Here is a 23100-nt window from a genome sequence, read left to right on the forward strand (position 1 = left end):
CTGCTGTGTTTGGTGTCACTTGTGATAGTGACCATGAACAAAAAGGGCTGATATAGGTATTGCTCCTGCTTTAGCGAAGGGGCGAAATCATAGTGCAAACAGTTCTACTTCGCATAGCTTCTCTTGTCTGTCTGGATGTCTCTCAGAAGTAACTTTTCACTTATGTCTTGCACATTTTATGCTATCACTGCTAAGAAAAACGTTTGCTGCATAAGAACTGTTGTATTGAGAGGAGCTTAAGATATGTTTTCCAATTTTTCCCCTGTTTTCACCATCAGTAGAACCTTTATGCAGTGGATATGCATTCTTTGTAAATAAAGCATTTCCTCAAGTCTTCCATTCATAGTTTCCAAAAAAAACCGGGCATGCAAACATAAATTTACAAAACAGATCAATTACGAAATGGTGATTCTGTTTTCAAAAGGATGGTTTGTTTTGCAAAAGAAATCCCAAGAATACTTTAAATAGGAATTTTCCTTATCCCACTTAAAATGCATTATCCCACTTAAAATGCAATTTTAAGTGGCCTTACACACAATGTATTTACACATGTGTAAAGAAGTTGCACTTAATGAAAACTTCTCTAACACTGCATATCAAACTTTTTGTTGTTTTGAATTTTTCTGATGTAGAATTAAAATAAACCAAATCTCCCTGTTGAAGAGTGAGCTATAAGCCCAGGCTATCTACAAGACACCCTAAAATGAAGAACTGAAAGCAATGATTTGCACCATTTAAACAATCACAGGTTCATTAAAATCAACTCTAACCACACATTATTCTGTATGTTTATTATACAATGATAAAAGAACTATCAACGCTTGAGCACTTCCTACTTGTTAGGAACTGTGCTTGCAAGCAGTTTTCAGATTCTCACTGTTATCTATCAGTGCTTAATGATGCTTTACACACATTATCCCTTTGATCTCACCACAAGCCTATTATGAATATTAAAATCATCTACATTTTACAACTAAGCAAACTCAGGTGCAGAGAGAGCAAATAACATATCCTACACTTCACAGCTCCTAAGTTTATAATTACAAATAAAACCTACGTTTGTTTTAGTCCAATGTGTTAGCTCTTATTTTCTTTGGAACAGTGCCCTGCTCCCCCAAAATTATAGTTAACAAATATTTATTGAGTATCTGCTATGTGCCAGGCACTGTCACAGTCACTGGGGATATAGCAATGAATAAAAACAAAGTCCCCTCTTTCTTGGAACTTATATCCAGGTGGAGAGAGCAGATGGACAGGCAATATATAAATATATAACCATGTTAGGTCATGATTTAAGTGCTAAAAAGAAAAATTGAGTAAAATAAGGGAACACAGGAAAAGGGCAATGTGCTACGTGCTATGAGTTGGTAAGAGAAGGCCTCTCTGATAAAGTGAAATTTGAGCAGAGACTTGAATAAAGTTCAAGAGCCAGCCCCTCCCAGCCGTCTGGGAGATGAACTTTGCGAATGGAAGAAACAGCAAGTGCTGAGACAGAAGTGTAGTGGTGGGAAGAAGGAGATGGAGACGTTCAAGAAACTTACAGGTGGCTAACGTGGTTTTGGGGGTGAGTGAAGGGAAGAGCGGTAAGAGATGAGTTCAAAGGAAAAATGATAATGACTTTGGGTTTTATTCTGAGTGAGATGGGAAGCCACTGGAGGGAAATGGGTAGAGACGTGGTAGATCCTGTGCTGTGCTACCTGGATCCCCCTTCCGTGAATGCCTGTTGTCTGGGTGTGCTTTTGGCTGAAAGTCAACAATGCCTTCAGGACTGCCTCAGCTTCAGAGACCTCCTTGCCTTCGGTTGTGCCTTTCACAGAACAGACCACATCCCTGTCCATGATGAGGGAGCATAAAGGTCTGGCATCTTAGCCCAATTTGAAACAACTCTGAAGGGCACTGTAGCTCTACAGGCCAACATGTATTTGGCCAAGACTGTCAGTGGGCACGCATAACCTTTGTACTTCTCTGTCCAGTCCTGATCCTTCCCTTCCCTTCCACAAATGTTGATACCAAGGGCAATCCTTAAAAAAGTCTTGCATGCTGGAACTCCACCCCAGTCTGCTTCCAGGCAAGTAACATGATACTATGCTTATGCTGCAGAAGGATCTTTCTAGCTTCTTTGAGGAGAGGGGGTAAAATGGCAGCAAGGAGATGTGTTAGGAGACTACTGCAAACATCCACATGAGAGAAGATGGCTGTTTGGGCTAGAATAACAGCGGAGGGAGAGGGAACAGTCAGGTTCTAGATATATATGAGAATCAAGCCAAGAGAATTTATGACCAGATTAATGTGGAAGAGACTAGGATAATTACAAGGATTTTTGGCCTGAGCAACTAAAGAGGCGATTTTCCATTTACCAAGAAAGGGGTGATGTGGAGATGAAAGGTTCAGTTGGGGATGTGTTAAACTTAATATGCCTATGAATCAACAAAGTAGATATGTCAAGTGGGCAGCTGAACTATATGAATCTGGACTTCATAGGAAAGATCTCTGCAAGGCGTGTACATTTTGGAGTAATCAGCTTAAAGATGTCTTTTAAAGCCACAAGACTAGATAAGATCTAGTAAGGAAGAGTGACAGAGAAGCCTCACCCCTCATTCACAGGTGAGGAAGAGGAGGAAGATCCAGCAAAGAAGACTAAGAAGGAGAGGCCCAGAAGATAGGAGGGAAAAGAGAGAGAGAAGTCAGAGAGTACAAATAAAGTGTCTCAAGGAGGACAGTGTGATCAACTGTTACATGCTGCTGATCGTGTTGATTAAGATGGAGAGTGAGCACTGCTACTGGATGTAAAGACCTCCTTAGCAGGAACAGATGCTATGTCCCAGCACTATATGAACGGTATCTGATTCAATCCTCATGACAACCCAATGAGGTAGGTAATATCTACTGCAGTTTTAAAGAGAAGGACATTAAATTGAGAACTGAAGGACCTTGCCTTTGGTCACAGAGTTTGGGTTTGTTTGTTAGATTCTAATAACAAGGATGAACACAGTTCCATCTTACTCAAAAGCCCGTGCTCTTTACACCACATCATTCTATAGAAGATGGGTAGAATCATTGGCTACACATTGATAGCTCCAGTCTCTGATGATAGTTCTGTAAGATTAATATGCCTGCAGTAGCGTTGGACACTAAGACACTGATTCTATTCACTGACTCTATCCAACTCAACCCTTCATTTTACAGAACAACAACCAAGGCCCAGAGAAGGAAACTGATTTGTCTAATAGCACATCACTTGTGATTCCAGGTCCCTTGACTCAAATTTTACTGCTTGTTCTATTTCAGTTTATGGTTTTCCAAAAAGTCCTTTAAGGTCAAAACTCCTTTCCACATAGCTAGTCTGGATGCAGAGGGACTGGGAGAAGCACCACTCTCTCAGGCCTGGAGAATTGGCAGAAGAGAAAGAAGAGGCAAAAGATTATGAGACCCAGTCAGAGGGAGAGGGCAGCATTCCATCCATGCAGGAAGCATTGCCTATCCTGGGACATGACTGGTAAGGGGTTATCCTGAAAGATGGGCACATCCTTACAGGGGCTAAGAGGCCCTGGGCTGGGCCAAAGGGGAAAGTGTGAAGTGAATACACCCTGGAATATATTCCCATGACCCCCATATAGTTTCTCTCTTCTAACAGATTTAGAGTATTTATGCCAAGTACTAGGTATTTTCTTTTTTTTTTTAATTTTTTTATTTTACTTTTGAGAGAGAGAGACAGAGCATGAGCAGGGGAGGAGCAGAGAGAGTGGGAGACACAGGATCCGAAGCAGTCTCCAGGCTCTGAGCTGTCAGCCCAGAGCCCGATGCGGGGCTCGAACCCACAAACCATGAGATCGTTACCTGAGCTTAAGTTGGAGGCTTAACTGACTGAGCCACCCAGGCGCCCCTTCTTTGTTTTTTAATATGCAAAAATATTATTTTTTAAAAAGCTAGAGAATAAAGGTTATATACAAAAGGGACCTGAAATCTTTAAGCTGATTCTAAAAATGAAATGAGTAGAAAATCTGTGGTGAAACCAGAACATTCCACCCCTGTTTTGGAAAAGGGCTATTATACAACATTCAGTCAGGTGAGGATGGATTAGTAGAGAGGTATCTATATATACATTTTCAAATCATTTTTGCTTCTGCAGAATCATCCAGATCTTCCCAAGACTGAATGGGCAATCCTGTGGCTTAATTCCTTTTCCATAGTCCCAACAAGGCCACATGACATTCAACTCTTGATGAGCCACTTACAACAGCAGTTCCTTAAGCGCCAACACAACAGGTGGGGCAGATTTCCCTATGAGAAACTGGCCAACTACAGCAAAGTATCAAAACGGACAAAGTCCTTCTTTCCTCTTCCTTCTGATTATTATACCAGTTATTTTCCAAGCATTATCTCTAATCATCACAAAAATCCCACCTTTAGATAAAGTAAGTAAAATGCAAAGACTTGGTAAGCAGTGGATCCAGTATTTGATCTCAGGTCTGTTAGATCCCAGTGCCCACTTTCATTCGCTACATTACACATTCAGACATACGACATGATAAAATCATCATGGGAATATATAATCTTAATTCAGATATGGCTGGCATGGCTGAAAACATTGATGAATGATAAAAAAAAATCTACTTTGCATTACAATTTTGGGCTCAATTCTGCACTTCATTGAGAATATGCAGACATAGGCTGAAATAAATACAGAGAAAAACCAAACTTCTGTCATGATTATGGCACTGTTCCTTGTGCGTACTTTTTAAAGATATTTTTTAAAAATTAGTTTAATTAAGGGCACCTGAGTGGCTCACTTGGTTGAGCGTGGGCTCTTGGTTTCCGCTCAGGTCATGATCTCACATTTCATGGATTTGAGCCCTGCATAGGGCTCTGCACTGATGATGCCAATCCTGCTTGGGATTCTTTCTCTCCCCTTCTCTCTGCCCCTGCCCCGCCCCAACTCTCTTTGTCTTTCAAAATAAGTAAATAAACTTTAAATATAGTAGTTTAATTAAAATAAATGTGAATGCAAATTCCTTTATGAATACAATGCCTCTTATATGTTACTAGAATATTTTGATTACAAAACATTTTTTGTTTATATGTGCATGGCTATAGTGATAATACAAAAAGAAGCAATAAAAACAGAAGCAGAAACTTTCTACATTTCCTACCATATACAATCTTCATGTCTGTAATGATAGTTAAGGATCTCACATGGTCCAAAGTAAGTGAGATCTTCTCAAAGCCTGGAGAAAGAGAGTTTAAGATATAATTTAGAACTTTAGAGTTCAATTCTTTGTAATAAACATTTTTTTTAAAAGTGGGATTCACATACTTGTCTAATTCTTTATCTTTTCTACCTCCCCTCAAAAAACAAATGATTTTTATTTTAATTTTTGAAATTAGTAACATACTAGGTATATGGGTTATCTTTATTGCAGCCACTTTTGTGGTTCAAAACCATATAACTAGGAAAGAAATCAACCAACAAGCATTTATGGCATATCTGCAATGAGCCTATTACTTCTTCAAGTGCTGTAAAAGTAAAAAAAAAAAAATGGTATTTGATTGCAGTTAATATACTATTGCTTATAATACACACCATTATTTTGTTTACCACCAGGAGAGAATAATAATGCCAGTTAAACTATTACAATGTGTGGGGTGCCTGCATGGCTCACTCAGTTAAGTGTCTGATTCTTGATTTGGGCTCAGGTCATGATCTCAGGGTTTGTGAGATCGAGATCGATCCCTGCATTGGGCAGCACAGGGCTTGCTTGGGATTCTCTCTCTTCCTCTCTCTGCCCTTCCCCTGTTCACTCATTCTCTCTCTCTCTCTCAAAATAAATAAATAAACATTAAAAACAAGTAAACTATTATAATGTTTAAGATGTCAACTTTGATTATTAGATGCATGTTGACTTTAGGGAAGTTAATAATATGAAAAAATGTGCATTTTAGAATTGATAAAATTCGGGGCATCTGGGTGGCTCAGTCCATTAAATGTCTGACTTCGGCTCAGGTCATGATCTTGCAGTTCATGAGTTCTAGCCCTGCACTGGGCTCTCTGCTGACAGCTCAGAGCCTGAAGCCTGCTTCGGATTCTGCGTCTCCCTCTCTCTGCCCCTCCCTCACTCATGCTCTCTCTCTCTCTCTCTCTCTCTCTTTTTCAAAAATAAATAAACACTAAAATTTTTTTAAGAAAATAGAATTGATACAATTCAATAACTAAAAATAGATCCTGATTTCCAAGAGCTTACGATTCCATTTGGTGGGGAAATCAACCGAAACAAAATAAATCACAGAATGGGGAAATCAGTATTTGCAAAAATATGGAGGTAAAAAAACGATTAATTTTGTAGGGAAACTTCCTGTCTATAAAGACAGGTGCACGTTAGGAATAAAATTTATGCAGTATGGTAACTCTAGTTATATAAGCTTCAAAAATCAGGTGGAAATGTTTGGACTTGTAGTGTTTATGAACAGTAAGAGTGACATGATAAGAAATATATTATTATACAGGCTGAATAAAATAATCAGAGGGCCAATTAGAAAGCTAAAGTAATAACCCAGGTATAAGGGACATGACAACTTGGATTATGTTGAAGCCCATAAGAAGAACTGATGACTCAAAAGACACTTTTTAAAAATAAGTGAAAGATATTGAAAAAATGAATATAGAGATTGAACAAAGGTTCATCAAACATGATATGAAAGTTTAAAGCTAGGGAAACTTGGACATTAGTCTTATGAGGGTTATGAATTACAGTTTTATAGAGTATTGAGGAACCCAATTTATTTATTTAGTGCCTGTCATATTGTAAGCATTCAATAACTTTTTCACAGATGGACAAATGAGTGAGTAAAGCCAAGACATCTGAGTTGAATTGAGGCCATTCACATAGAGGTGACGGTCACTAAGAAAATATGAATTTCTCAAAAGATCCAGTTTAGAGAAGGCCCAGCCAAGGACAATGCCCTGAGGGACAAATTTTGGAAGGCTGAAAAGCAAGTGAAATGTGAAAAGAAACCAGATAAGGAGAAGTCATGAAGGCGGGTAGAAAAGATGGGTTGTGTAATCAAAGGTTAAGTAAGAGTTTAAAACAAAAATGTTGTCCAGTGGTATAAAAAGTTACAGAGAGGCCAGGGTATAGAGAAACAGCAAAAAATAACTTGATATAATAAAATGAGATCAACTGGAGATTTTATATAGAATGACTCCATCAGAGTGATAGAGATAGCTGTCAAATTAGAGGGTTGAAGGGATTTGATGGATTGGAAACAGAGGCAGATGTAGGTCGTGCTCAGAAAGTACCAGATTGTCAATGATAGAAAATTCCCTTCCATGGCATCATCCTCAAGTAATGTTGACCTCTCCACTTTCTGCCAGGAATTTATCTTTTTCTTTTTTTTTAAATTTTTTTTTTCAACGTTTATTTATTTTTGGGACAGAGAGAGACAGAGCATGAACGGGGGAGGGGCAGAGAGAGAGGGAGACACAGAATCGGAAACAGGCTCCAGGCTCTGAGCCATCAGCCCAGAGCCTGACGCGGGGCTCGAACTCACGGACCGCGAGATCGTGACCTGGCTGAAGTCGGACGCTTAACCGACTGCGCCACCCAGGCGCCCCGGAATTTATCTTTTTCTAAACACACACATATATATATGATTATGCCTACCATATATATGTTTATAAATATATACATATAAATATATACATATATATGTATAACACCTGATATTTTTATTTAAAATGATAGAAATGAATGGGGATGCAAGCTGGTGCAGACACTCTGGAAAACAGTATGGAGGTTTCTGAAAAAACTAAAAATAGAACTACCCTACGGCCTAGCAATTGCACTACTAGGCATTTATCCACGGGATACAGGTGTGCTGTTGCGAAAGGACACATACATCCCCATGTTTATAGCAGCACTATCAACAATAGCCAAAGTATGGAAAGAGCCCAAATGTCCATCAACGGATGAATGGATAAAGAAGATGTGGTCTATATATACAATGGAATATTACTCAGCAATCAAAAAGAATGAAATCTTGCCATTTGCAACTACGTGGATGGAACTGGAGGGTATTATGCTAAGTGAAATTAGTCAGTCAGATAAAGACAAAAATCATATGACTTCACTCATCTGAAGACTTTAAGAGAAAAAACAGATGAACATAAGGGAAGGGAAACAAAAATAATATAAAGACAGCGGGGGGACAAAACAGAAGAGACTCATAAATATGGGGAACAAACTGAGGGTTACTGGAGGGGTTGTGGGAGGAGGGATGGGCTAAATGGGTAAGGGACACTGAGGAATCCACTCCTGAAATCATTGTTGCACTATATGTTAACTAATTTGGATGTAAATTTTAAAAAATAAAAAATAAAATTAAAAAAATAAGAAAAAAATTAGAAAAAAATAAATAAAATGATAGAAATGGAGAACTGTGATCAAATTATTCAAAAAAATCAGGAATAATATGGATAATGTTAACTAAGTTAATAAATCCTAGGATATTAAAAAATACTAGTGAGTGTATCTTGAAGTTTAAAAGAAGTAATTTCATGTCAACCAAAAGAACACGGCGGGTAGTAATGTTAACTGAAAATGTTGCCTAAAGCACTGGAATAAGCAAACAAGAGAATAATTGTCAAGAAGTTTAGAAAATGTCTAGGTCATATATCAACTGATCCACTACAGTAAGGAAACCATCTATATTTCTGGATTTTAGATGGATGAATTAGAAAGCCATAGTGCTTTCCTTCAAAATGTCTTGATGTCATGGGTGGAATAGGTGAAGGAAATTAAGGAGCACACTTACTATGATGAGCACTGAGAAATGTATAGAATTGTTGAATCACTGCATTGTACGCCTGAAATTAATATAACATACGTTAACTATACTGGAATTAAATTTAAAACTTAAAAAATGTGTCTTGGTGTCAGCATTCAGCTGGATGACCAACTGGTATGATGCAATATGACATTTCTTCTACTTTTATCTTCAATTCTCTCAATTGAGTCAGGAGTTGCTTCTCTGGAAATGCTCCTAAGGAACTGTATACTTATCTGGAAGTACCTCTATAGAAATTCTATGAGAATGACTAGTAAAAGCTAGAATCACTAGAGCTAAGCATGTAGAAGAAAGCACTCATTCTTTTTAAAAATTGTTTCTTTTTCTAAAATTTGTTTTAATGTTTTATATTTTTTTGAGACAGGGAGAGACAGAGCATGAACAGGGGAGGGTCAGAGAGAGGGAGACACAGAATCTGAAACAGGCTCCAGGCTCTGAGCTGTCAGCACAGAGCCCAACGCGGGGCTCGAACTCACGGACCGAGAGATCATGACCTGAGCCGAAGTCTGCCGCTTAACTGACTGAGCCACCCAGGCGCCCCAAAAATTGTTTCTGTAAGTGCTCACACCAGAAGCACATATACTAAAATGGAATGTTACAGAGAAGCTTAGCATGGTCCCTGCGCATGGATGATATACACATTTGTGAAGTGTTTCATATTTTTTAAAAAGTGGTTATTTAAAACTATTTGGGATGACACTATGTAGAGTGAAACAATTTTTTGTGATCTCTGAGAGGTCACTCATTTGATGATAGTTATGTCTTTCATTTCCTGATGCTTGGATTTTTAAAAAAAGCAAGATTGAAAGACTTCAGATTTTAAAGACTTGGATTTAAATACATTGGTAAATAAGTATTTAACATGAAGAGAGTAAGGAATATTGGATCGATGAACTTGGAGGAAAAATGCAAATTTCACAACTCTTTCAGTGCTCAAATTCTAGAAAGCAGAGTGCAAGAGTAGTGAAGTAAAAGGGAATAAAGGTTATATGACTTGACTTTTTGCTGATCTCAGTTTCAGATTTAAATTTTTCAAATGGAGAATATACCCCAGTTCGAAAACTACATGCTGCCTCAATTTGGAAATAGCAAATATTGAGAAACTTTGCATGACTATTTTTTTTTATGGAAAGACTGTGAAAGATGATGTGTTGTTCTGTAATTGTCCTTTTTGTACACTCTTCTAGCAAGTATAGAGTTTTGTCTGCTAATCAAACATGTTAAAATAGCTGTCTTGCGGAAAAAAGCAAAAACACATTTGGTTTTATTTATTTAATATACATTTCTTGTGATGTTTTGTTTTTGTTTTTGCTTTTGCTTTACATTTCTTGTGTTTCTATAAAACAAATCAAGGTGCATGGCTTTCTTTAAATATACTTTTAAACACATGCATTAGTCTAAAAAAATTATACTGCATAAGAAAAGATTTCTTTTTACATAAGTAAGTCATCAGTGTATTAAGTGGTGAATGTTCAGGGAAGTATTATTATTCTAGTTCTGGACATTCTTATACTACTGAATTTAGTACCTGCTATTGTACCCTATACACAATGAAACTGTTGAAGTACTTTTCTACGAAAAGTATAAAAAATTCAAACTGTGGAGGAAAAGTTTTCTAATTGGATAGTGTAATTATTTTAAAAAGTCTTTACCATGATGTTTTACATTTGATTTAAAATGATGGAGGAAGGAGGCTATAAATCAAACAGAATTAGTTATATGTTGATAAGTAACAAAGCTGGGTGATGGGTACATGGGAGGGGGTGTTAATTTTGCTATTCTTTCTCCTGTTGCTTGAAAATTTGAAAATGTCCATTACAGAAAAGTAAACAAATAAGTAAAATAAATAAAAGCAAATTAACTTTAATCAGAATATATACCTTTGTGATACTCTGAAATTGGCCAGTGTCTTTGGAATTTAAGCAGCTTAAAAATTGTATTTATTGAAGGAAAAGAAAAAGCAAAAAAAAAAAAAAAAGAAAAGGAAACAAATAAAAAAGAAATTATCTAGCTAGAGAGAGGCAGGGAGAGAAAGGCTAGCCTGATAACTAGGCCCTAATATTATTAAAACTATTATTAATAGCTAATTGCTATCAATATTAATAATATATTAGTATTAATATTATTGAATTCCTTGGGAAAATAACTCAATAACTTTTTTGTAATCTACTCTGGGCTTTTTTTTACTTTCTTATTTTTTTAAATGTATTTTATTTACTTTTTTAAGTAAGCTCTATGTCCAGCATGGGACTTGAACTCATGACCCCATGGTCAAGTGTTACATGCTCTACAGACTGAGCCAACCAGGCATCTCATTTAACTTTCTTATTTTTATATTTCTACTTTAAGAGGAGTGATGTCTAAGAAGTATGTTCTCATAGTTTATTTTACATGTTAAGTATGTTTTAAGCTTGATTCAGATTACTTTTACAATGTTTTTAAAAAGTGATTTTTATGTCATTGTATAATATTACATTTTAAAAGGTGTAGAGTTTTGCCAGTCCTTCCACCATCAAAGACCAGCACTGAATGGAGTTTTATTATTATTTTACGAAAGGAGAGGAACAATATAACTTCACTGTGTGTGTGTGGATGGGCTTATGTGCGTGTATGTGTATATATGGCTATTTATGTCTTAGTAGCATAGATGACTTCTAACTCACAAGCTGTAGAGTCATACGACGTGTGCTCATCTCCATGGTAACCATTTCTAAGATAAATGTGCTTCTGAACAATGATCCCAAAATAGTCTATTACCCGTTTTTGTAGATTTCCATTGTAGCAGCAAACAATAATTTTGAAAAATTTTGATCCATTCCTTAACCAACAAAAATAGAGACAACAAATATATATCCAAATCTGTGGAGAAACTATGGTTAAGTGCAATAATAATTTTTATAATAAACCCAAGATTTTGTTTGGTCTCATTTTCATTTTATGGATTATCTGTATTTATTGCTTCTCCTGAAACTTTTTGGCTTCCTACATTTTAGCCATTTTCCTTTTTGAGATTTCTTGGCTATAAAATAAAGAGGAAGAAATGATCTTCCAGATCTCTTTTAGCTCTAAGATTTTATGATTTTATGATTTCTCTACTCAGCTTGAAGCATTATAAGAACATGAGCTTGGAAAATAAAAACAATTGAAACCTAAGTCAGACAATTTTTTTCTCCTTACTACGTTAAATAAAGGAGAGTTAAGTTTTTTTCTTAAGAGTTTTCTTTATCTGCAATGCACCTTTTTATACTTTTTTTTTTTTTTAAGTAGTTTCCATGCCCAACATGGGGCTTGAACTCACAACAAAATGAGGACTAGTTGAATGGAATTCTTTCATTGGAGAAAATCCTGCCTGTGGTTTAAGGATGCTCATTTTGCACATATTTCTTCTCCACACTTCCTCTGTTGGAATTTCAATATCTGAGTCCTCCAAGGGATTGGGAAAGTCTCTGTGACGCTCAGATGGGCTGGGTCAGAACATACATCAACGGAGGAATGGTAAAAAGCAGGGCAGATTCTACCCAACCCTTTTTAGTTCCAGGGAAATGGAAGGCTGATTCCTTGGACTTTAGTTTTTCTACTACTCCTCCAACGACCTCCAGGGCCTTACATTCTCTATGCTCCTAGATTTGTAAGGATCGGAAAGATGCAGGTTCCCTAAACTTTCATTCAGAGCAGACTGTGGCAGAATTGTAACACCACATTTTCCTTTGAGAGTAATCCTTACTTTGGGCCCAACTCCTTTTAAATTATTTCCTTCCTTTGGAGTATCACATCTCTCAGAGTTCACCTGCATGCTAACAAGTCCTCCTTTTCTGCTTTCTTCAGTAATGGGGAAAACTCTTTTTTCTCTTATCTTGGCTTAGCACATCCTGACCAGACCACCAAGATAATCACTGTTTCTTGCCAATCCCAGACTCACTCCCAAACATACTAACTCTTCTTAGGTCTCCACTCTTGGTAGGCTGCCTAGTGACCTAATCCATGCTAATGAAGGACTGGAAAAGAGGGACTGGAGAATTTGTGTACACCTTTTGGATACAAGTATTTTTTTTCAATTTATTTATTGTTTATATCCAAGTTAGTCAACATATGGTGCAACAATGATTTCAGGAGTAGAGTCCTTAATGCCCCTTACCCATTTAGACCATCCCTCCTCCCTCAACCCCTCCAGCAACCCTCCGTTTGTTCTCTATATTTACTAGTCTTTTATGTTTTGTTCCCCTCTCTGTTTTTATATTATTTTTGCTTCCCTTCCCTTGTGTTCATCTGTTTGTATTTTAAATTCCTCGTATTAATGAAGTCATATAATATTTGTCTTTCTCTGACTGACTAATTTCACTTAGCATAATACCCTCCAGTTCCATCCATGTAGTTGCAAATGGCAAGATTTCATTCCTTGTGATTGCCAAGTAATACTCCCTTGTATATATATATTCCATGTCTTCTTTATCCACTCATCCATTGATGGATATTTGGGCTCTTTTCATACTTTGGATATTGTTGATAGGGCTGCTATAAACATTGCCATAGAAAGCTTATGAAATAAATTGAAGAAGACACACAAAAAAATGGAAAAACATTCCATGCTCCTGGATTAGAAGAACAAACACTGTTAAAATGTTGATACTACCCAAAGCAATCTATATATTCAATGCAGTCCCTATCAAAATAACACCAGCATTCTTCACAGAGCTAGAACAAACAATCCTAAAATTTGTATGGAACCAGAAAAGATCCTGAATAGCCAAAGCAATCTTGAAAAAGAAAACCAAAGCTGGAAGCATCATACTCCCGAACTTCAACCCTGTAATCATCAGGGTGCCTGGGTGGCTTAGTCGGTTAAGTGTCCGACTTTGTCTCAGGTCATGATCTCACAGTTCGTGGTTTCAAGCCCCGCGTTGGGCTCTGTGCTGACAGCTTAGAGCCTGGACCCTGCTTCGGATTCTGTGTCTCCATCTCACCCTGCTCCTCCCCCACTCACACTCTCTTTTTCTCAGAAATAAATAAACATTAAAGAAAAAATTTTTTTTAAAAAGCTGTAATCATCAAGACAGTATGGTACTTGTACAAAAAACAGACACTCAGATCAATGGAACAGAATAGAGAACCCAGAAATGAACCCAGAAGCATATGGCCACTAATCTTTCACAAAGCAGGAAAGAATATCCAATAGAGTATAGACCATCTCTTCAGCAAATGGTGCTGGGAAAACTGGACAGCGGCATGCAGAAAAATGAACCTGGACCACTTTCTTACACCATACACAAAAATAAACTCGAAATTGTAGAAAGACCTAAATGTAAGACAGGAAGCCATCAAAATCCTCAAGGAGAAAGCAGGCAAAAACCTCTTGGACCTCAGCTGCAGCAACTTCTTACTCATCACATCTCCAGAGGGAGGGGAAACAAAAGCAAAAATGAACTCATCAAGATAAAAAGCTTCTGCCCAGTGAAAGAAACAATCAGCAAAACTAAAAGTCAAGCGACAGAATGGGAGAAGATATTTGCAAATGGCATATCAGATAAAGGTTAGTATCCAAAATCTATAAATAACTTACCAAACTCAACACCCAAAAAAACAAATAATCCAGTGAAGAAATGGGCAAAAAGACATGAATAGACACTTCTCCAAAGAAAACATCCAGATGGCCAACTGACCCATGAAAAAATGCTCAACATCACTCATGATCAGGGAAATACAAGTCAAAACCACAATGAGATACCACCTCACACCTGTCAGAATGACTAACATTAACAACTCAGGCAACAACAGATGTTGGCGAGGATGAGGAGAAAGAGGATCTCTTTTGGATACAAGTATATTTTAAAAGCAGCCTTTGCAGTCAGTGTCCTTACATTTTTTGTCTCACCTCAAGAATATTGGGGGCTTTTAAAGAGGTAGGGCAGTACCACAGAACGCCTACAAAACACATAGTTTGCCCAATGACCTCTTCAGTCCATGAAAGGATTGATTTTGGCATTTGGCTTTGTTAGTGGACAGAGAATACAAAGAACCCCAAGTGGAAACTTTGTTTTGGTTCCCAGAGGTTAGTGGATTTTGTACCTCATATTAGTCATTGTCCACAGGCCAAGTGACTTGAAAAGGCAGTGCTTGCCTTGTCTTGACCCTTTTTCAGATGACTAAAGTTCCAGGTATCCCTCTCTGAAGGCCTATTTATGTGAATTACTAAATCTTGCATTATGACCCTAGTACTTTTAAACGGGCCTGAGAGATAGTTTAGTATTTCACCCGACTCTCTCCCTTCTACTAAGAATCTGAACTGAAGGTAAGTGATATTATAACAGTTTATCAAGAGCTTAAAGTGTTACTCATATCACATCAAGTTGGTGATCTACTTGCTTTTATTATGTGGACTACTTTACCAAGAAATACTACCTTTTAGTTCTCAAAAGCTAACAGAGGACCAAGAACTTCTATCAAAAGCCTCAACTAGCAGCAGATATATAACAGGTTTTAGTAATACCTGGATATCCTTGTTTTCTTTCATTGACGTGGAATTGCTTAAAAATTTTTTGGTATGGATATGCTAGAATTCCTGTAACTGTAAGTATTTAGGTTGTATCTAATATATGTTATTATAAATAGCATCCTTATACACAAAATTATTTTTGAGTTTTTTTCTTAAGGATTATTTCCAGGGTTCAAATATTCAGTTTATGGGTATATAGATCTGTATTTAGGAGTCATGGATTTTTTAAATGTATTTTACACATATGTCCAAATTGATCTCCAGAAAGATTACAGCACTGTATAAAAGTGCTCTTTTCACTACAAAAGCAGCTTTTTTGAGGCGGGGGGTGGGGGGGCAGGGCACAAGTGAGCAAGAGGCAGAGAGAGAGAATCCCAGGAGGGGCAGAGGGAGAGAGAGAAAGAGAGAGAGAAGCAGGGCTCACCTGAAGCAGGGCTCCAGCTCACCCGATATGGTGCTCGAACTCATGAACAGTGAGATCATGACCTGAGTTGAAGTCAGATGCTTAACAACTGGGCCACCCAGGCACCTCAAAAGCATCTTATTTTTAAACTTAATTTTTCTTGTTTTCCAAAGTATGAAGTCTTGCTGCTCTAAATTTCAGAGACCTCATTTTTTCCCGTGTTGTAAATTCATGAAGAAAATGCAGTTTGGATTTTTTGTGTCATAGAGAGGAAAAGGCATTCGATATCATGAAAAACACAAAATTATAAAGATTAATATTTCTCCATTTTATTGTAGCTCTTTTTCTTATAATGAATCTTAGGCTTAACTTAAAATTTACTAAACAAAAAATAAATGATGTATTTATCAAGCTTGTCAATATAATAAGTTAAATTTCCCGAAGCTACAGCCAATATGGCCAGGAAAAGTGGTATTCCATGATTATTTTGGAAATGAAACATGGAGAAACTATTAAATTGAGTCGGTCACGGGTCAGTTTGTTGCATGTCTGACTTGGGCCCAGGTCATGATCTCATAGCTGGTGGGTTTGAGCCCTGCATCGGGCTCTGTGCTGACAGCTGAGAGCCTGGAGCCTGCTTAGGATTCTGTGTCTCTGTCTCTCTCTGCCCCTCCCCCACTCATGCTCTGTCTCTCTCTGTCTCTCTCTCTCAAAAATAAATAAACATTAAAATTTTTTTTAAATAAACAAATGAACTGAGTCAATCAGAATGATTTTGTAATTTTCTTGTCAATTAGTGTAAATATCTAGCAAATGTTTAATACTAATCTAAAAAGGTTTTGGTTAATAAAATACTTCACTAGGATTCTGAATATTATCTGATTAAGAAAAAAAATTTTTTTTTACTTGCACCTATGTACCAGCCAGAGAGCTTTTTACATAAGCAAATTCTCATAATCAAAGTTGCCTGAGATCAAAATATACAGAACAAATACTGGTGAGTATTATTGTAGACTGGACAGGTAACACAAAGCCTAGTGACTTTATGCCTGCCGGTCCTCAAGGACTTGTGAATCACCTAAAAGAAAAATATGTCATTGTTCAGTAAGTGGTTTATCTTTCTCTCTTTCAACCCAGTGACTCAGCATAATGAATGTACTTTGGTGCATTCTTTATTTGCTTCTCCGATCAAGCCAAGATTAGGAGGCCCCATTCAGACAGCTGTGGTATCACTTGCTGTGAGCTTAGCTTCAGTTTGATAGACAGATACGTATTTAACTGATCTTAGTAAGTTTTACTACTTGGTTTGGCTGCTGCTAGGCACGCCACTTTGATGTTTGTCCTTACAGGCTCATTTTTTAAATATCTGGTTAAACATTATCATTAAAAAATGTGAAAATAAAACTAGCCCCATTTTAAGAATGCTGTTTATAACTCCAGGCCCATCCTGAGTCAACAATAATTAGTTGTCTTTTTTTTTGTAAGATTTTATTTTTAAGTAATCTTTATACCCGACATGGGGCTTGACACATAATCCTGAGATCAAGAGTTGCATACTCCACCAACTGAGCCAGCCAGGTGCCCCTAAAAAGTTGTCTTTTAAAAAGTAATTCAAACTGATCTCTTTCAAGAGTTTCTAGTTTTTTTATTATTTGTATTATAATCATGTATTATTTATAGCATAAATTAAAAAATTCTGGTTTTGATTATAGACAAATCAAAATCCTTTGCATTCGAGTTTGGGAAAATATTAAGCGTCAAACTTGGGTAATGAGTATATAGGAGGTTATTATACTCTACTCTTTTTTATTTTTTTATTTTTTTATTTTTATTTTTTTATTTTTGGGACAGAGAGAGACAGAGCATGAACGGGGGAGGGGCAGAGAGAGAGGGAGACACAGAATTGGAAACAGGCTCCAGGCTCTGAGCCATCAGCCCAGAGCCCGACGCGGGGCTCGAACTCACGGACCGCGAGATCGTGACCTGGCTGAAGTCGGACGCTTAACCGACTGCGCCACCCAGGCGCCCCTACTCTACTCTTTTTTAAAAAAGTTGGATGCTCAACCGACTCAGGTGCCCCTCTATTCTTTTTATGTTTAAAACAATTTGTTATAAAAAATTAAAATTTAGAAAAACCTTCCCTTTGAATAGACACCTTTTGAAATACCTCTAGAAATAAAAGATACATAAAAGAAAAATAAATCTTTCACATGAATTAAACTAATCTGTTTCCCATGGAGGGGAGGAAAAAAATCCCTTAATCCTAGTATTTGGTTATATTCTTTGCCTCAAAGAATTTGAAGCAGCTTACCTAACTCTGGTCATTGTAGTCAAGTCCATTTCTTTGTGTCAAACTGCTGTTTAACGTTAAATGATGGTGGTAGTGGTGGGGGTTGTATTTATTTTGTGTTTACATTGCTTCCCCAGAAAAGCAATAGCAGTGTGAAACATAGTGCCAATTTAAGCTGGTAGACTGGGAATTTGCCACCTGGCATAGAAGTCAAGAGAGGGGTTATTTCGCTAATAAGAGTATATTATCAACATTCAAAGATATTTTAATGTCCCAGTATTTGAAAACCTAAGCAATACTGGATTTTCTTAGAATTCATTGCTCCTTCCATTTTTGTGATTCTTTCATGTATGCCATGTCCCTTTCAAGTTAAGTTTTACTTCCTTTTTTAAAATTTTTTTAAAAATATTTTTATTTATTTTTGAAGGAGAGAGAGAGGGACAGAGCATAAGTGGGGGAGGAGCAGAGAGAGAGAGAGGGAGACACATAATCTGAAGCAGGCTCCAGGCCCTGAGCTGTCAGCACAGAGCCCAATGCAGGGCTCGAACTCACGAACAGTGAGATCATGACCTGAGGCTAGGTCGGACGCTTAACCGACTGAGCCACCCAGGTGCCCCAAGTTTTACTTCTTATGAATAGAGTATGAATAGGGTATATCAGCAACAGATTTCCAAATGTGCTGCTTTATACAGAGCAGCTTTGAAAACTAAAAAGCTGGCTGAGTCTGCTTTAAGCAGCAGGTTTCTGAGACTAAATTTACAATTTTTCTGCAATCATTCTGAGGCAAACTAACTATGGCTTATGTAATGTGCAGAAGCCACAGGATCTCTTTAAAGCACTGCATGTTTCATTAAGGAGGCAGCGAACCCTGTGTTACTTATAACAATAGGAGAAAGGGATATGTAGGCAAATGATAACTTGCATACAATTCAAAAGACTTAGAGCTAAAACAGCAGTTTCCACCTTTTCCTTTCAGTAACCTGTTTAGTCGAGGTATTCAACTGAAAGGAAAACAAAACAACTTCAGTTTCCTGCTTTCAGTTCTCCTTCCCACCTTCTGTTGGAGGTGCCAAAGTTCTCGCAACCAGAGGAGGCAGATGAAGAGAGAACTTGAGTCATCCATCTACAGTTGATATTTAGTCCTGGTAAAATGTTGATTACAAAGGCTACCCTAACACATCTGTGGAAAGATTACCAAGGAGTTGGTTGTAACACACTGAACTGATCAGAAAAAATACTTTTTTACGTCTCTGGCCAATGGGGTACAAAATTTTTGCTTTTGTTTTTTAAGGTTTTTGGTGTTTTTTTTTTTTTTTTTTTTTAACACTTATGTCAGGTTGAACCTGGACACTTAGCACATGATTGCTTGGGTATACAATTGCTGCTATTGTGCCTTTTCTGGTGGACTCACTACAATCCAGAATGCTTCTGAATCTTGGGTCTATGAAACTTGGGTCTATGAAAGCCTCCCACAGAGGCTTTAATGAGACCATGAACTCTTTAAAATTGCACTAAAATTTTGTATATTCTTATGGATAGGATACATAGCTTCATTAAATTTATATTGAGGTCCAGGATCCAAGGTTAATTAGGAACCTAAATTAGAGCCAAAATTAATTTGGCCTATAAACAACAACATATTAAAAGAAAAAAAATATTGCAGCTCTGTTTTGTTTCTGCTTCGACTCCTTGGAGAACATGAGTAAAAATGAGTTGTTTACTTCATTCCTTTCTTTTGATTCAATCCTTGGGCTTTAAGTTTACCTCATCCTCTCTTAAAACACGAGAGTGAGAGGGGTGCCTGGGTGGCTCAGTCAGTTGAGCATCTGATTTTGGCTCAGGTCATGATCTTGCAGTTTGTGAGTTCGAGCCCCCCACCCCTACCCCCCCCAACCCCCCACCACCGTCAGTCAGGCTCTGTGCTGACAACTCAGAGCCTAGAGCCCGCTTTGGATTCTGTCTCCCTATCTGCCTCTACCCCACTCATATCTGTCTCTCTCTCTCTCTCTGATTTAAAGCTAATCTATTGGATAATGTAACTATTTTCTACTTAAATCAATTTACAAATGTTTACTGTTCAAGTCAAACTATTCTATAATTAAAATCTAACACAAGAAAGTATTTATGCATATATACGCATACGCTGAAGTTTGCTTTAACATGCTCCTAATATTTTAAATGCAGACTCTACTATATAAGTGATAATTTGGAACTAGTTAGGACAAGTGGTTTTCCTTTCTTTATAAACTGAAAGTGAATTGTTTATCCTATCATTTTAAATATGGCACAAAACCATTAGAAATGGGAAAAATACAAAAAGTGTGAAAATTTTGAGTTAATTCTGATTCTAATGTTTTATAATAGAAACAGCAATTAGTTGAAGTAATTAGAAACAACAGAAGAAATGATAGCGTGCCTGGGTGGCTCAGTTGGTTAAGCTCAGGACATGATTCACCATTCATGTGTTTGAGCCCCGCATGGAGCCCTGCATGGAGTGCCCCCATCAAGCTCTGTGCTGACAATGTGGAGCCTGCTTGGGATTCATTCTCTCTCCCTCTCTCTCTGCCCCTCTCCCACTTAAGCCTTCTCTCTATCTCTCAAAATTAAATAAATAAATAAAAAGAAACAATAGAAGAAATGAAGAAATGGTAAAACTTTAACATGCAAACAATCCAGGTGGAGCAATTGTATATTCATGGTTTAAAAGCAGGAAAAAAAAATAGATTTGACAGTGGCAGCTTAGTTTGTATGGTTAAGTAACAGTGGATGTGAATTTAAGTAGGAATACAAAGTTGAATTTAAGCATCAGTGAACACCTGACTTATTGTAAACACTTAGACGTCAGTGATGTTTTAATGGAGAAAAATCATCTTATAATGAGTTTATAATATTTTAGCATAATGTATATTTTATAATAAGAACAAATTTAACATTTGCACATAATCAACACTTAGAAGCTTAATGATTATGGTGTGTGTCTAACATGAAATAATGAAAATATGATTTTCAGAAATTATTACTTTGAAATAGAAATTTGTCAAGCAAAGCAGTGTTAATACAATTAGGTAGGCTTTTAATATATATATATTTTTTGGTTGAATGCTAAAACAGTGAGTTAGCTATATTATTCCCCAACTACTTCTCTCAACTCCTTTACTACTCTCTCTTTCCTTTGCATTCACCTAAAAAAAGAAAAATCCACAACCTTCCGTCTCTTTTATGTCATTACCAATATAGAAGATTACATAACTGGGCAGACTGGGGCAGTAATAATAATAATAATAATAATAATAATGGTAATGACAAACAGCATTTATTCTCATTGAATTGTATAAGGTACAGTCCTAAAACTTATCTCATGCATACCTCACAATAATCTAGTAAGGGATGTAAAATTATACCCATTTAAGGTGAAAATTTGGGATTTTGAGAGCTTTAGTCATATGTTCAATGTCACACTGCTGTAAGTGGCAAAGGAAGGATTCCAACTCTCAGTCTGACCCCAGAGCTAAGGCTTTTTTCTGCTAACCATTTAAATGCATAACTCTAAACTGAAATGAAGGTTTAACATTTTCTGACACATGACATTCCATTTAAGCTAGAGACGTATTTCTACTTCACTGAGAAAATAGAAGACATGAGAAAACTTTATCTTCGCCAAAGTAATTTTACTGATCTGCATCAGTGTACACATCAAGTAGTTAATAGCCTAAGCTCTGCCCCTTACCAGTTGTAACCATAGACATAACTTCCTTTCTTCTTTAATAGGAAAAACAGAATGTACCTGCTTCAAGAGTTTGTTATGAATATGAAACACATTAATACATGAAAAGCACTTGGAACAGAACATGACACATTGCAGGTAGCCAGCTAATATCATTATCTTATCTCTCCCTACAACCCCGAATCAAAAATCAATCTGGCTCTATATTATCTGCTTCCCGTTCATCACTTTCCTTCCTGTACTGTCAAAGCTTCTGCTCTTTTGATTATCCTAGCTCTCTGTACTGAGTTATAAATCTATCTCTTTCTACAGGATAGTTTGGTATTACCACTGAAAATAAACAACCTCCTCCCTCCCCCGCCCCGCCCCCCCTTAACCCCTCCAGGTACTGCCCCAGTCTCTGGCCCCTTTGACAATTCTTTTCAGTCTCAGTTTGCTGGCTTTTTATTTTATTTTATTTTATTTTATTTTATTTTATTTTATTTTTTTAAGTAATCTCTACACCCAATGTGGGGCTCTGACTCACAACTCCGAGATCAAGAGTCACACACTCCACCAACTGAGTCAGCCAGGCACCCCGGGTTCTTGATTCTTAAAAGTTGGAGTTCCTAAGGGCTTTGGACTCGGCTTTATTTTCCTTTTTAAAATACTCCAAAAATGATCTCATCTACTCCTGTGGCTTCAAATAACATCCATATTCTGATGATCCCAAATTTGTATCTACAGTCTAGGCAATTCCTTGGATGTCCAGTTCAGTATTCTCAATATCATTCCAAATTTTTGAAAGACTGTTTACTTTTGGGGTAGACTAAATGTAAAAATGTAAATGGGTCATATGTGTTCAGCTGGAACTTCAGTATCATTATAGGCTTATTCTGTATTCTAACTCAAGTTTTGTTCTATCATTGACTTCGCCAATTTTCCATGCATTCTAATATTTAAAGAAGACGTAAGATCAAAATAAAAAGATTCACCAATATTTGTTTACACTGATTTGTATTTCATCATCCACTATTTAAGTGTAAATCTAAGCATAAATTTCATTTTTGTTTTTTTATTCTCAAGTCAGTTAACATACAGTGTAGTCTTGCCTTCAGGAGTAGAACCTAGTGATTCATCTCTTACATATGAACCCAATGCTTGTCCTGAAAAGTGTCCTCCCTAATGCCTGTCACCTATTTAACCCACACCCCATCCCCCCACCCCCATCAACCCTCAGTTTGTTCTCTGTATTTAAGAGTCTCTTATGGTTTTCCTCCCTCTCTGTTTTTATCTTATTTTTCCTTCCCTTCCCCTATGTTCATCTGTTGAGTTTCTCAAATTCCACATATGAGTGAAATCATAGATCTGTC

General features: G+C 37.0%; 1 non-coding gene across 1 annotated transcript; it reads left to right on the forward strand.

Moving 5' to 3' along the window:
* The first annotated feature begins 9399 nt into the window (after positions 1-9399).
* On the forward strand, positions 9400-9505 carry LOC124516724 (U6 spliceosomal RNA). The gene has a single exon (XR_006963132.1). It is a non-coding gene; the product is annotated as a U6 spliceosomal RNA (small nuclear RNA).
* The last annotated feature ends 13595 nt before the right edge of the window (positions 9506-23100 follow it).

Source organism: Lynx rufus, unplaced genomic scaffold, assembly GCF_022079265.1.
Source record: "Lynx rufus isolate CCGP_SWC_20201006 ecotype Redwood Valley unplaced genomic scaffold, mLynRuf1.p SCAF_2, whole genome shotgun sequence".
NCBI lineage: Eukaryota > Metazoa > Chordata > Mammalia > Carnivora > Felidae > Lynx > Lynx rufus.